The sequence below is a fragment of the Vulpes vulpes genome, chromosome 1, assembly GCF_048418805.1.
Source record: "Vulpes vulpes isolate BD-2025 chromosome 1, VulVul3, whole genome shotgun sequence".
NCBI lineage: Eukaryota > Metazoa > Chordata > Mammalia > Carnivora > Canidae > Vulpes > Vulpes vulpes.
Window position 1 is genome coordinate 183,880,635 of NC_132780.1, and position 14,195 is coordinate 183,894,829.

The 14,195-nt window shown below is 37.2% G+C and overlaps 1 protein-coding gene across 4 annotated transcripts in view; it reads right to left on the reverse strand.

Moving 5' to 3' along the window:
• The window catches only part of GPR63 (G protein-coupled receptor 63), a 49,491-nt gene that overhangs the window by 30,508 nt on the left and 4,788 nt on the right, over nucleotides 1-14,195 (reverse strand). For 2 of the 4 annotated variants that reach the window (XM_026002903.2, XM_072737693.1), the window contains exon 2: nucleotides 4,246-4,331. The exons of the other annotated variants lie outside the window; for them this stretch is intronic. The gene's annotated coding sequence lies outside the window, so the exon portion shown is untranslated. The remainder of the gene's footprint in view (nucleotides 1-4,245; nucleotides 4,332-14,195) is intronic. 4 annotated transcript variants of the gene reach the window in all.

Genomic DNA, 14,195 nt, shown 5'->3' on the forward strand with positions numbered 1-14,195 from the left:
TGGTAGAACCATTTTGGAAAAGAGTTTGGCAGCTTCCCAAATAGTCAAACACAAAACTCCCAATACAACTCAGCCATTCTATTCCTAGGTGTTGGCCCAAGGGAAATGAAAATGTGTGTCCACACAAAGACTTGCACATGAACATTATTCTTAATAGTACAAACCTGGAAACCACCTAAATGTCCATCAGCTGATGAAAAAAATGAACAAAATGTATTATACCCTACAATGGAATACTGTTCAGCAATAAAAAGTAATAAAGTACTGACATATGCTATGTCATGGATGGACCTCAAAAATATTATGGTAAGCAAAAGAAATTAGCCTCAGGAAACCACATATTACATAATTTCACATATATTGTTCCAAAATTAGACAGCAGGGCTAGGGATAGGATGGGGGATTAATTGTAAATGGGTGTGAGGGAGCTTATCTGGGGGAAGAAAATGTTCTAAAATCAATTATGCTGATGGTTGTACCACTTGGTAAAATTACTGAATACCACTGAATTATGCATTTGAAATGGCTGAATTTTATGAAATGTTAAATATATCTCAATAAAACTGTTAAAATTTTTCATATACACAACAGCAAGAAAATAAAGCTAACCTGAAGGTTCACATTTATGAAACAGTTTAAGCCAATTATATGATTTATATCATAGAATGTTGTAGAGCCACTAAAACTAGTTTTGAAGAGTATTTAATGACACAAGAAAATATTATGCAAATATATTGAGGGAAGAAAATAGACTACAAAGCTGTATACACAATATACTGTCACTATATCTTTTTAAATTTTCAAAAGGGTCGGAAAGAAACACATCAAAATACGAACAGATGTTTCTGACCAGTTAGATTCTTAGTATACTTTTTTTCGTGTTTTCTGTATTTTTTCTGTATTTTCCAAATCTTAGAAGTTTTCCTATATTCAAGAAAAAATTCTAAAAAAAAGGGAAAAATTCTGCTTGAATATTTTCATATACTTTAAAAATATATAAGGATCCCTGGGTGGCGCAGCGGTTTGGCGCCTGCCTTTGGCCCGGGGCGTGATCCTGGAGACCCGGGATCGAATCCCACATCGGGCTCCCGGTGCATGGAGCCTGCTTCTCCCTCTGCCTATGCCTCTGCTTCTCTCTCTCTCACTGTGTGCCTATCATAAATAAATAAAATTAAAAAAAATTTTTAAAAATATATAATATTACTAGTTCTTTTCAATGATCATAAAATATACTTCTTTTTTTAAGACACATTTCTAAAAAAAACAATATTCCTTAGGAAAGATATTAAGAAAGCAAAATAAGCATCCTCCTATTTCATCATGCCTATTGTCCATGGCTAAAACATAATACAATATTTAAAACTTTAGAAACTGATAGGAATTACTCAAGTGTACTGTATCCCTTAGGCAAGTATTTCTGCTATTAGCAAGAAATGTACTCTCATTGGTAAAGGGTACAGCAGACTTATGAGTAGACTAGAATCTTGTTATCCCCAAAGCCACAAACATTAAATATGATAGTTCATCTACTAACTACTTCTTAAAAGCATCCCATATTTTGGGGGAGCCTGTGGCTCAGCGGTTTAGTGCCACCTTCAGCCCAGGGCATGATCCTGGAGACCCAGGATTGAGTCCCATGTTAGGCTCTCAGCATGCAGCCTGCTTCTCCCTCTGCCTGTCTCTCTCATTCTCTCTCTCTCTCTCTCATAAATAAATAAAATCTTAAAAAAAAAAAAAGTATCCCATATTTCCTCCAATTATCTACCTATTAAACTAAAAAAAAAAAAAAAAAAACAAAAACAAAAACAAAAAACAGTGCCTACTTTTTGCCACATTAATCTCTAGATCACCTTTCTGGTTTCCACAAACATCACCTAGGAATCAATGCAATTTCAAAGCTAACAAAAACGAACAAAAAATCTGCCTATTTTTGTTTATTTTTATGTTATTCCACAAGAATTTGCTTTTTTTTAAAATCCCACTTTAGTATCACCTGATTTTCTGGATACAGCTCAACTAGCTGCTCTACTCTTTAACGCTGTTTTCTTAAGTAACTGTGCCCATTTGATTCCATATTCCTATCTGCGTGAGAATTAGACATTTAATTTTTCATTAATAGTCACAAAGTTAGCACAAGGAGAGTTTGTTTCCAAGGCCTTCAAATAAATTTATCAAATCAAAGCTATAATGTTTTCCACCATCATACTGGTGTTTCTTCTAAAATTTCTGGTACTCTCCTCTCCACTGCCTCTTATTACAAATGATTTTGGCATTTCCTTCGGAGGTAATAAGTTAGTCAGGGCCATCATAAGCTTTCTGCTGAGCATTTCCATGCTCTTCCTCTAGATACTCACTATGTCCTCCACAACACAAGCACTTCAGTGACCTTTGGGATACTACTCCATCACCCTTGCAAAATGACTATTTTCCATATCTCGCCCCAAACTGAATTTAAATCTGTTTCTCACTTCAAGATTCTACACTATGATTTTGACATACCTTCGTTTCTCTTCCTCTGACCTCCTCCACTCCAGTTTCTGATCCCTTTATTCAGAACAGTGACTTTAATAGTCTCTTTTCACAACTAAAGAGATACAGCTTCTCTTGTTCTTTCGTTGCTTCAAGCCTGTTAGAAGTCTCTATATTCCTTTCCTAGACCTTTCAGAAACAGTCCACTAGGACCGCGTCCCAGTTTACCCCGTGCAACTATAATACAACCTATCTGTTTCTCATAACAACATTTTTCGTGACTGTGACTGGCCCTGAGAACTCCAGCCAAGTCAATTCAACAAAAACATCCAGGGCATCTACCATGTGCCAGGTACTGTGCTAGTTGGTAAAAATTCATATGATGTGCTATCTGCTAAAAACAAGTGGGGACAAATACACCTATGCCATAGGCTCCTCTTTCTCCCTACATATCTGGGCAATGGCACTAAGATGGTTCAAACATCATCCGTTGGCACAAGACAATTTATGAGACTCCCTATCCTACCACCTCACTACCTCACCTTAACTGCAATGATTGGACATTATGTTCTCCTACAGTATCACAAAAAATGTCACAGAATATAGAATCAGAAGACCTTAATGATATCATCAGAGACCTCAACTAACCTCTTGATTATATATATGAGTCAACTGTTTATACATATTTTTTAAGGCTGCTAAAATCATTGGTCCCTTGATATTGTCATATAGAAATATTCATTACCATAGCAAATTCCAATAATGAACACAAGGGAAAATATGGAATTACTAAATTTTTTCATGAGTGGGAGGCTAGAAGATAACACAGGAGTAACAGCACAGAACTAAAGATCATTCTGCTCCCTAGTATGCCATTTCAAAATAAGATTGCTGAAGAGCAGTGTTGACTCATCCTCAGAAATAATGGCAGATCTGTTTGACCTTGATTCACTGCCATGATCAAAATAATTCTGCTTAACTTGGGAAGATTCTGAGAAATCTAAAGGTCATACTTAAAATACTTAAGAGACAAAAATCTATGAAGACTTTGGTTTTAGTATTCAAAGCAGCCACCAAATAAAGACAAAGAAAATGTCAACAGAGTCCTCATGTGCCAATTAAAATTACCTTCACTTGCATACTTTGCCCTGATGAAAAGTCTTCACCATGCTACCCATGTATTTTAAAGATTTTATTTTTACATAACCTCTACACCCAACCCGGGGCTTGAACCCACAACCCCAAGAGTCGTATATGCTCCACCGAATGAGCCAGCGAGGTGCCCTGCTACACATGTATTTTACATAAATCTTTTTATATAAATCTTTGATACATAATTTTCAGCTTGACTTATACACCTCTTTAAATTAATTTCCCTCTTTCCTTTAACAAATAGTTATTAAGCACCTGCCCTAAGCCAGCTTCTGACTAAGCACAGCATACAATGGAGAACAAAACAGATCTATCTCCTGATCTTATGTAACTCACAAGTCTAGTGTGGAGACTCATTGTGATGGTTAATTTTATGTGTCAACTCGACTGGGACAGAGGGTGCCTGATTTAAATGTTATTTCTGGGTGTGTCTGTGATGGTGTTTCTGGATGAGATTAGCATTTGAATTGGTAGACAGAATAAAGCAGACTATTCTCCCCAAAGTGGTAGGGCATTACCCATCCATGGAAAGCCTGAATAAAACAAAAAGGCAGAGGAAGGGGGATTTTGCACTCTGCCTGTTTAAGCTGAAACACCACCCTTCTACCCTCAATTGATACTTACACCACTGGTTCTCTGGTTCTCAAAAACACATCATCAGCTTTCCTGGGTCTTCAGTTTGTAGATGGCAGATTGTAGGACATCTCCACCTATATAATCACAGAAGCCAATTCCTTATAATAAATCACATGTACCTCCCATTGTTTGCTTCTCTGGAGAGCCCTGGCTCATATCAATCACACACAAAAACAAAATAACCAATGGATTATGTGTGCAGTAAAGGAAAACTCAGGATTCTCAAAGAAAAGAAAACGGAGAAAATTCCTCATTTACATGTGTCCATATATTCTTGCAACATCCTCTAAATCTCCTGCTCTGTGATAGTATGATATTATCCACTATGATGAACCCAAAAGTACTAGGCTAAAGACTAGTATATTTTGGTTTTAAAGTTATAGTGTTTATTTGGTATTCTGTTTTATTTTTTCGTGGGTAAGGGGTGGGAGAAGATAGGTCAGAGGGAGTAAGAAGTAAAATAAAATAGAGACTAAAAGTGGGAATCTTTATTGCAAGGATAAATAAAAACTTTACAAAATGCATGTGGTCCTGAAAAAAGTTTTCTAAAACCAAATTCTTGACAAATATTTTTTTTAAAAGACAGAGTGCCCAAGTTGGGGAAGGGGGGGGGAGTGTAGAGAGAGAGAGAGAGAGAATCTTGAAAAGGATCCCCACTAAGCACAGAGCCCATCACAGGGCTTAATCTCACCATCCTGAGATCAGGACTAAGCCAAAATCCAGAGTCTGCTGCTTAACCAATTGAGCCACCCAGGCACCCCTTGACATACAATTTTAAATTCACGAAAATGGTTCTTGAAACCTCACTAGCTGAAGGACTCTGCTAAATCCTACCATAAAGCAGAATTCATGCATAAAAATGGTTATCTCCTCTAACTAAACCTTATTTCCATTTCTGTTATTTCTAAATTTAAATTTCAATCAAGTTTGCTGTACATCCAACAATGGAGAAGGATCACTCTAGGCAAAATGTGTTACATAACTGTCATTCTAAATTCAAAGTACTGCATATCACCTCCCAACACCCACCCTGCTCCCCCCACAAAAAAAGTCATGCCTCAGCAAACAAATTTATTTAAGATGTATTTATTTTATTTTAGGGTGGGGGGAGAGGGGCAGAGTGAGAGGGAGAGAATCTCAAACTGACTCCCTGCTGAGCACAAAGCTCCATCTCACAACCCTGAGATCATGACCTAAGCTGAAATCAATAGATGGACACCTAACTGACTGAGCCACCCAGGCACCCCTCAGCAAACATATTTTTTAAAGAAAATCTGCAATATTCATTTTGAACCTTTAGAAGTAAAAAAAAATCAAGGTGATAAAATGGTTGTATTCTAAATATCAAAGAACAGTTTCTCATTGTGCATCACGAAATCACAGGGAAAAAGAATTTCGGTTGAGGCTGTGATGTTCGTTCGTTAGTGGGTTCCCCACTGATAGTGTACCAGTGATGCTACCATTAAGGTGCCTGCTGCTAGTTCTCTAGTCCTCTGCTCAAGGATCACAGCATCAGTAAAGCCTTGCAAGTTCACAAGATACTGATGCAACTGACGTACGGCTGATAAGACCAAGTGCCCATAGGGAGTTTACTAGCCCAATGTCAACTGCACACACAATAGTCATAATTGTAACTCCTGGATTTTCTTACACACAAAAAAAGGAAGAAGTGCACTAAATATTGCTATACAAACATCACTGCTTATACTTATGTGGGGTTTTACCAGTTGTATTATACTTCGTTCATGCCTACTTCTCACTTGATTTTCCCTAGCAGATACAGCCTATGAAAGAGCGATGCCAAAAAGTGGTGTGTGTGTGTGTGTCTGTGTGCATGAAGTTATGTGTGTATTCAATAATGGCAAGAATCATTGCACTAGAATGACCCAAATGTAGAGTTTGCCTAATGGTTGATAAAACAAATGTGAAAATTCTTCTTATATACAGAATACTTTATTATGCTAGATTTCAAGAGAATATCCAGAATTTAATACAGATTCTAGAAGGGACAGCATTCAATGAAATGATCAGTCCGTCTTAAGTTTATATCAGATAAATAGAAAATTCCCTTTCCACAGGACCACAACCTCAATGGATGCTTTATGTAATATGGCTTTTCATGTGAGTATGACATACTGTTAAAAAATATATATATATCAGAAAGATCTTTTCCTATTTATTTAGAATCTAGATGTGAGCAAAGACTTTACCAAAATAATGCGGCTCCTGGGTGGCTCAGTTGGTTGAGCATCTGACTCTTGGTTTCAGCTCAGGTCATGATCTCATAGGTCATGAGATTGAGCCCCACATCTGGCTCCACACTCAGCAGGGAGTCTGCTAGAAGACTCTCACCCTCGGCCCCTTTCCCCACTCACACATGCTCACGTTCTCTCTCCCACTCTCTCTCTCTCTCAAATAAATAAATAAATCTTAAAAAAAAAAGGACCTTACCAGAAAAGATTCTAATATTCAAGCTTCAGAAATCATTTCTATACTGGTGCCTCATTACGCAAGATAAGGAAAATTAGAAGGACAAAAAGATGAACTTTAAAACTCAGAATGCAAAAGAAAAATTACTTCATAAAAAGAGCATAGAAAATATCAAAGCTAACTTTGTGATACAGATAATTAGCACTTGACGAATGGAATAATTATCCAAAGGTAATAAAGTTAATTACTTTAGTCTTTTCTCTGGCTTCATTTTATCACTGTATCTAAGTTTTTATAGCTAATTCACAGTAACTGAGTATGGAGAAATAAATGTAGATTCTTAAACTCCTTCAACTGTTCATCACAACCAAGGCTGTGCCACATACCTAACCCACGTAGGATTAAAGGGAAAAAATTAAGTATGTTATAATAACAAAAGGAAAAACTATATGCTTCTTAAAATATTTACCGAAATGTAACCATTTGAAATAAGCATAGAATAATTACTCCTTTTCAAAAGTGAACCACCCAGAAGAACCCTGCAGTTTGCCATCTTTCACTTGCTGCTTCTGAGAGTATAAATAAGGGCAATGTGGACCATGGGTGGCTTTTTAACTTTTCCTACTACCATTTAAAATATTTTATTTATTTGTTCATGAGAGACAGAAACAGAGACACAGGCAGAGGGAGAAGCAGGCTCCACGCAGTGAGCCCAACATGGGACTCAATCCGGGGTCTCCAGGATCAGGCCCTGGGCCGAAGGCCGCGCCAAACCGCTGAGCCACCCAGGCTGCCCTCCCTACTACCATTTTAAAGGCAAAGCCCAGAAATCTGAAGGAACAGAAAACTAAATGTGACTGGCAGTGTTTTTTCAAGATCGAAGATGTAACCAGATGTAACCAAATAATTTAAAATAAGATGCCTACACTAACTCCCTAAAGAACAAAATACAAAACTAAAGTGACTGTAAACAAGATGAAGTTACATCTTAGGAAGAGAAACTGTTAATACCAACATTTCAAATTTATTTGCAGAAGAAAAGATATTATAAAATTGGAATTAAAGGGTAAAAGAAAAAAATAAAAAAGGGTAAAAGAAAGTAAGCAGCTTGCCATCATATCTTGACACATTAGTGTCTTTTTCTTTTCTTTTTTATTTATTTATTTGAGAGAGAGAGAGAGAACAAGTCAGGAGGTAAGGCAGAGGGAGAGGGACAAGCAGACTCCTCCCCCCCCCCTCCCAGCTCCCCAGGCAGAGTGCCAATGCAGAACTCTCGATCCCAGGACCCTGGGGTCATGACCTGAAGGGAAGGCAGATGCTTCACCAACTGAGCCACCCAAGGGCCCTGCCTTTTCTTTTCAAAAGCAAACACCCTGTAATGATTAGTTAAGGTTTGCATACTAATCTATTAAAAAAAAAAAAAAGACATCCTATTTTGGACATGTCTACAATCTCAGAAACAAAAGTTTCTTTAGTATAGTCAAATTTAAATCAAATTTTGAGACTATAATATTATAATATTTGTCAGAAGACCCCAACAGTAACCAGGACTTCAAAGGGCTGTATTTGCTATGTTAGAGGTGAGTAAAAAACTCCTTCATGCCAAAAGGGCAAAGAAAGAGAAAAGTGCAGGACCTGATCCTGATGTGAGATGAATGAAGGAAAATAATTTCCCCAAAGGATTTGTAACCACAAATTAGCACTGAGATTTAAAAAAAAAAAAAAAAAAAAATCCTCAAGCAGAAATCTGATTTAAAAGGTGTCCAGGTAAATAGAGTGCCCAAGCTAGTAGCAGAAGCAAAATATACTTCCCCTCTGGGGGAACCCACCTTCAACCCAGGCCTGATACAATAACCACAGATAAAATTCCAAGGAAAGTGAGCAGCTCATAGTCAAAAATCACAAAACCCTGGGGTGCTTAGCTGGCCCAGTCAGTTAAGCATCTGCCTTCCCCTCAGGTCACGATCTTGGGGTCCTGCGATGGAGCTCCTGGGCTCCCTGTCTCAGTGGTGAGTCTACTTCTCCCTCTCCCTCTGCTCTTCCCCCTGCTTGTTCTCTCTCCCTCTCTCTCTCTCCTTCTCAAATAAATTCTTTAAAAGAAATTATAAAATCTTAAAATGATAAAAGCAACATGAGTGATTAAGAAGCAGGGGAAAAGGGATGACTGGGTGGCTCAGCAGTTGAGCATCTGCCTTGGGCTCAGGGTATGATTCCAGGGTCCGGGATCGAGTCCCGCATTGGGCTCCTACAGGAAGCCTGCTTCTTCTGCCTATGTCTCTACCTCTCTCTCTCTGTCTCTCATGAATAAATAAATAAAATCCTTTAAAAAAAAAAAAGAAATTAGAATAGTAGAATAAACCTGAAAGCACAAAAGGAAAATAAAGGCAAAAATGAAAGAGTTAGAAAACAAGCATACAATACAGATGACTGGCAATGTCAGAACCTGGTCCTGGAACAGATTACGAGAAACGATATACCTCAGAACTGAGAGAGAGAGAGAGAGAGAAATTAGCAAAATCAGGAGTTTTTAAAATTGGGACATATCACAGATGTAGCAATGATGAAACAGATAAAAGAATATCATGGAAAACTTGATGGTAATACTTTATGCTTTTGAAAACCTAGTTATCACGACAAATGTCCCTTAATAGGAGAATGGATAAATTACAGAATTCATAGACTAAAAACACAAACAAAAATGAAAACAAATTATGGCTACAAACTGACAAATCTCAAAAACATAACAGTGAACAAATAAGCAAGCATAAAAGTATATATAATGTGTATTATAATTCCCTTTGAAGAAAGTCCAAAAATAACCAATACCAAAGAACATGCTACTTTAGGGATAAGGCAAGCATTTCCATTAGATGGGGAATGAGGAAACAAAGGGATTATAGGCATATCATACTTTTTAATCTTGGTAGTAGATCATGGGTATTCAATTTTTTTTAACTTACAAATATGTTTTATGTACTTTTACATGTACAATGTACTTCACAATAGATGTTCTTTTAAAAAATTACATAATGGGACACCTGGGTCAGTGGTTGAACGTCTGCCTCTGGCTCAGGTGGTGATCCTAGGGTCCTGGGATCCAGTCCCACATAGTGCTCCCTGCAGAGAGCCTGCTTCTCCCTCTGCCTATGTCTCTCTCTGTGTCTCTCATGAATAAACAAATAAAATATTTTAAAAATAAAATAAAATAATTACATAGTAAAATCAGTTTCAATGGCGTATTCTGAACTTTCCTATATGAACATTCGCATGATTGCATGAAAAAAATTTACTTATTCAATCTTTACAGGGCTGTCAAATTCCATGTCAAAGTACAAAGACGTGGTTCTTGTTCTCGGGAGATATTAAAGAAGAAACTGATACTGACCTAAACAAAAAATTTATGCTGAAGGGTGTACTAAGGGAACAGAGAACCTCAGTCCAACTTACAGAAATGAAGGAAGCAGATTGTTTCACACTGGAGAAAATAATGTCTGAAAAAAGAATAACTGGCCCAGAAAATATGTTTGGTGTGTATGTGTTTACTTTCTCTTTCCTTTTACATCCAGGACCAAATTCTAAAGATGAAAAAATATGCATGAAAATGGAAACATCACTGCATTCATTAGGGTCATGTTTGATGGCTAAATGTAACTATGGTCATAAAAATGAAGAGGAGAATTTCTCTCTACTTTCGACCATCCGTCATTAAGTGTCCACACATGACCTTTTCCTGGCTTTTGCCCATTTTTATCTCTAGTTTCATTCCTAGAAGTGACAATGTTTTTGTGATAGTCAAAGTGATACTTATCTTGTTTCAAAAGGTAATTTCTGGTTAAGATGAGTTTTTATATTAATGATAGGATGGGAGATAGATATAGATCAAAATAAAGATAAAATACAGATATCCAGAAATATACATATATACACAAGACATTAAGAGTCCTGGAGTTGGCAGCAAAGGACAGAAAGCAGAACATTTTTAAATCTTAGAGATAATTGGAAACAGTATCTACTCCTTCTACCACATAGCAACTATGTATGCATCAGTGTATGTGGGCAGCAGGTCAGATGGTAATAGAGCAAGGAGATTAAAAATGAAAATGGAGAACATTCTTAGGGCACACTATAACTGCTGGGCCTATTTAGGTAGATATGGCATTTATAGCTAGGACTGAGCACTAGTGAATGGCTTGGTGTGGAGGTTGGACCTTTACAGTCGAGTCCTTAGATATATCTACGGTTATTGCATTTGGGTAAAGCACTACTAGCCAGTCATGCCTGGATTCAAATCCTATCTGACTTGAGCATTTCATCTTTCGCTGACAAAAAAATAAAAAAAACTGCATAAGATAATGAAGGAAAAGTATAACCTAATCTATAGATTTGATATTGAGAATAATAAAGTGCCTTAAGGTCAACAAAAGACATCAATGCAATTTATCCCTACCAAAAAAAAAAAAAATCTATTTCTAAGGACACCCAGGTGGCTCAATGGTTGAGCATCTGCCTTTGGCTCAGGCCGTGATCCCAGGGTCCTGGGATCAAGTCCCACATCAGGGGACTGCAAGAAGCCCGCTTCTCCCTCTGCCTATGTCTCTACCTCTCTCTCTGTGTGTCTCATGAATAAATAAATAAAATCTTTTTTAAAAATCTACTTCTAGGGCTTTCCTCAAACAGATAATCATACATGACTACAAAAAACTGAGCTTTAAGATATTTACTGCTGTATAGTACCAAAAAGACAAAAAAGGAAAACCGATCTGAAAAAAATTTAAAACATAATTAATTTAAAAAAAAGAAAACCTATCTGATACTACAGATACTACAGCATATCCCCAATAAATTATGTGACATTCACAGACTATAATACTATTCAGTATTCAAAATATGTTATGAAAGACCATTCCATGATATGTATTGTGGTCCATCCTTGTGTGAAAATTAAGAGGAGGGGGATCCCTGGGTGGCTCAGTGGTTGAGCGCCAGCCTTCGGCCCAGGGCGTGATCCTGGGGACCCGGGATCGAGTCCCACATCAGGCTCCCTGCATGGAGCCTGCTTCTCCCTCTGCCTGTGTCTCTGCCTCTCTCTCTCTCTCTCTCTCTCTCTCTCTCTCTCAAGAATAAATAATTAAAAAAGAAAAGAAAATTAAGAGGAAATATATTCTGGGGCACCTGGGGTGCTTAGTCAGTTAAGGCTCTGACTCTTGATTTTTGGCTGAGGTCATGATCTCGACGTCATGAGATCGATCCCCACTTCGGGGTCCATGCTGCATATGGAACCTCCTTAAGATTCTCTCTCCCTGGGACACCTGGGTGGCTCAATGATTTGAGGATCAAGTCCCCTGCATTAGGCTCCCAGCAGAGAGTCTGCTTCTCTCTCCCTACGTCTCTGCCTCTTTATGTATCTCTCATGAAGAAATAAATAAAATCTTTAAAAAAAAAAAAAAGATTCTCTCTCCCTCTCCCCCTCTCCTCCTAAAAAAGTAAGATAAAATAAAAATTTAAAAATTAAAATTAAAAAAAGAAATATATGATACAGCATCATTCTCAGAAACTGAAATATTACAGTATTTTTCTATATTATATTAAAAATATACACCAAAGAGTTAACAATTGTTATTTCAGGCATAATTTTCATGTTTTCAGTTATGGGTTTTTTTTGGGGGGGGTTGGGGTTTTTGGGTTTTTTGTTGGTCTGGATTTTATAAATTTTCTATAATGCATATGTGTCACTACCATCATAAGAAAAAATATCTATTATAGCATAAGGATAAAGAATAAAGATTTGAAACCTTATAATAGCAACTCTTTGCAAAATATGAAACCAAAAATGAGTAGTTCCCAACATCACCACACCTCTCTGTAGGAACAAATTTACCCAAAGCCTATTATGGAAAATGGAAGAACTTCAAATCCAAAACTCCTCTCACTGAAGAACTCAATGATTCAAAAAAAAAAAGGAAAAATGTTTGAAGAAGTACTGAATGGGAACTAGCTAAAAGATCTAAAAGAACAGACTTTCTGCTACTGTTGGACAGTGTAAAACTTCAGAAGTTACCACGCTTTGTGCAAACTTAATCAAAATGGAGCAAGAAGACAGCCTATTTCACATCCGGCCTAGAGGTTATGGCAAAAATAAGCTACAATGATTTAAAGAATGGATTTTCATTACAAGTACACATTTGGAGTTGTGTACAAAACAACTCCTGAAGTATTTTCTCCTCTGGAAGGTAATGGATGCTATGCCTGGAATAGTCACTTTCTACTCCACCTCCCTCTGAATCTGTATCCTCCCAGGACCAACTTAAACCAAAAAACCTGCAGCAGACACCCTCAGCCAGAGACTGTACTGAACACCTGACATGAATGTTAACTGATTCTTAGGTTAACTTTCAGTTGAAACTCTTATTGTAATCCAAACTTTGTATCTTTAAATGTTCTCTCTCTCAAATTTGTTTAAAAAAAAAAAAAAAAAGCCAAAGGGCAGCTGGGTGGTTCGGTCAGTCGGTTAAGCATCTGTCTTGGGCTCAGGTCATGATCATGGGGTCCTGGGATCAAACCCTTCGAAGGGCTCCCAGCTCAGTGGGGAGCCTGCCTCTCCCTCTCCCTCTGCTCCTCCCCCTGCTCATGCTCTCTCTCACTCTCTCTCAAATATATAAAATCCACAAAATAAAATAAACAAACAGAAAGAGGTGACAATATCTCCCTTTGGAAGGTAACAGTTAAAACAGAATCATGTCACTTCTGTACCACCTCCTCAAGGCAGAACAGTAGAGTTTCCACACAAAAAATTTTGCCTAAAATACTTTTTAAATACTTAATGATATATACAGGACTTAGTCAATTGAGAGAAAAGAAGCTAACGAAGAAGCTTTGGTCAAAAACCCCAAAATGGTATGTAAAATTTATGACTAAAATGACACATCATGGTTTTAACTGAAAATTATCTAAGAATTAATTAATATATATGCCAGGTGATTGGTTATGTGTATAGTATCTGCCTGGGAATGTTTTTCAATCTAAATTGGGCTTAGGAGAATAAAATTTCTTTAGAATTATTACTCAATGGAAATCATAATAATAATAGTGTTATTATTATTTCATTAGGTGACCGCTAGATTACCCTCCTAACTGCAGATATACACTTTTTTGCCCAAGGTCTGAAAGCTTTGTTAAAATCCAGTCTTCCCAACTCTTCCTTACATTTTTAATAAACATGAATGAGCTTTCCTGTGTTTTAAGCTAGAGTTTCATGCTTGAATTTTCTCGATCTTCTGTCATACAGACAGAAATGAGAACAAATTACTTTTACCAATCCTGTCCGAATTTGCCAGCACAGAGGCTAAAAGGCACTTTATCCTATGTGTCAAGCTCAAAGCCTGAAACAGCTCACTGTCAGCTTCAGAAACCATTTTTTACAAGCATGGCACACTGCCTCAAGCCAACTAAACACTAAAGCATGTCAGGCTACCCAAACTGCAAATTATTTGGAATGTTCTTCATGTTTT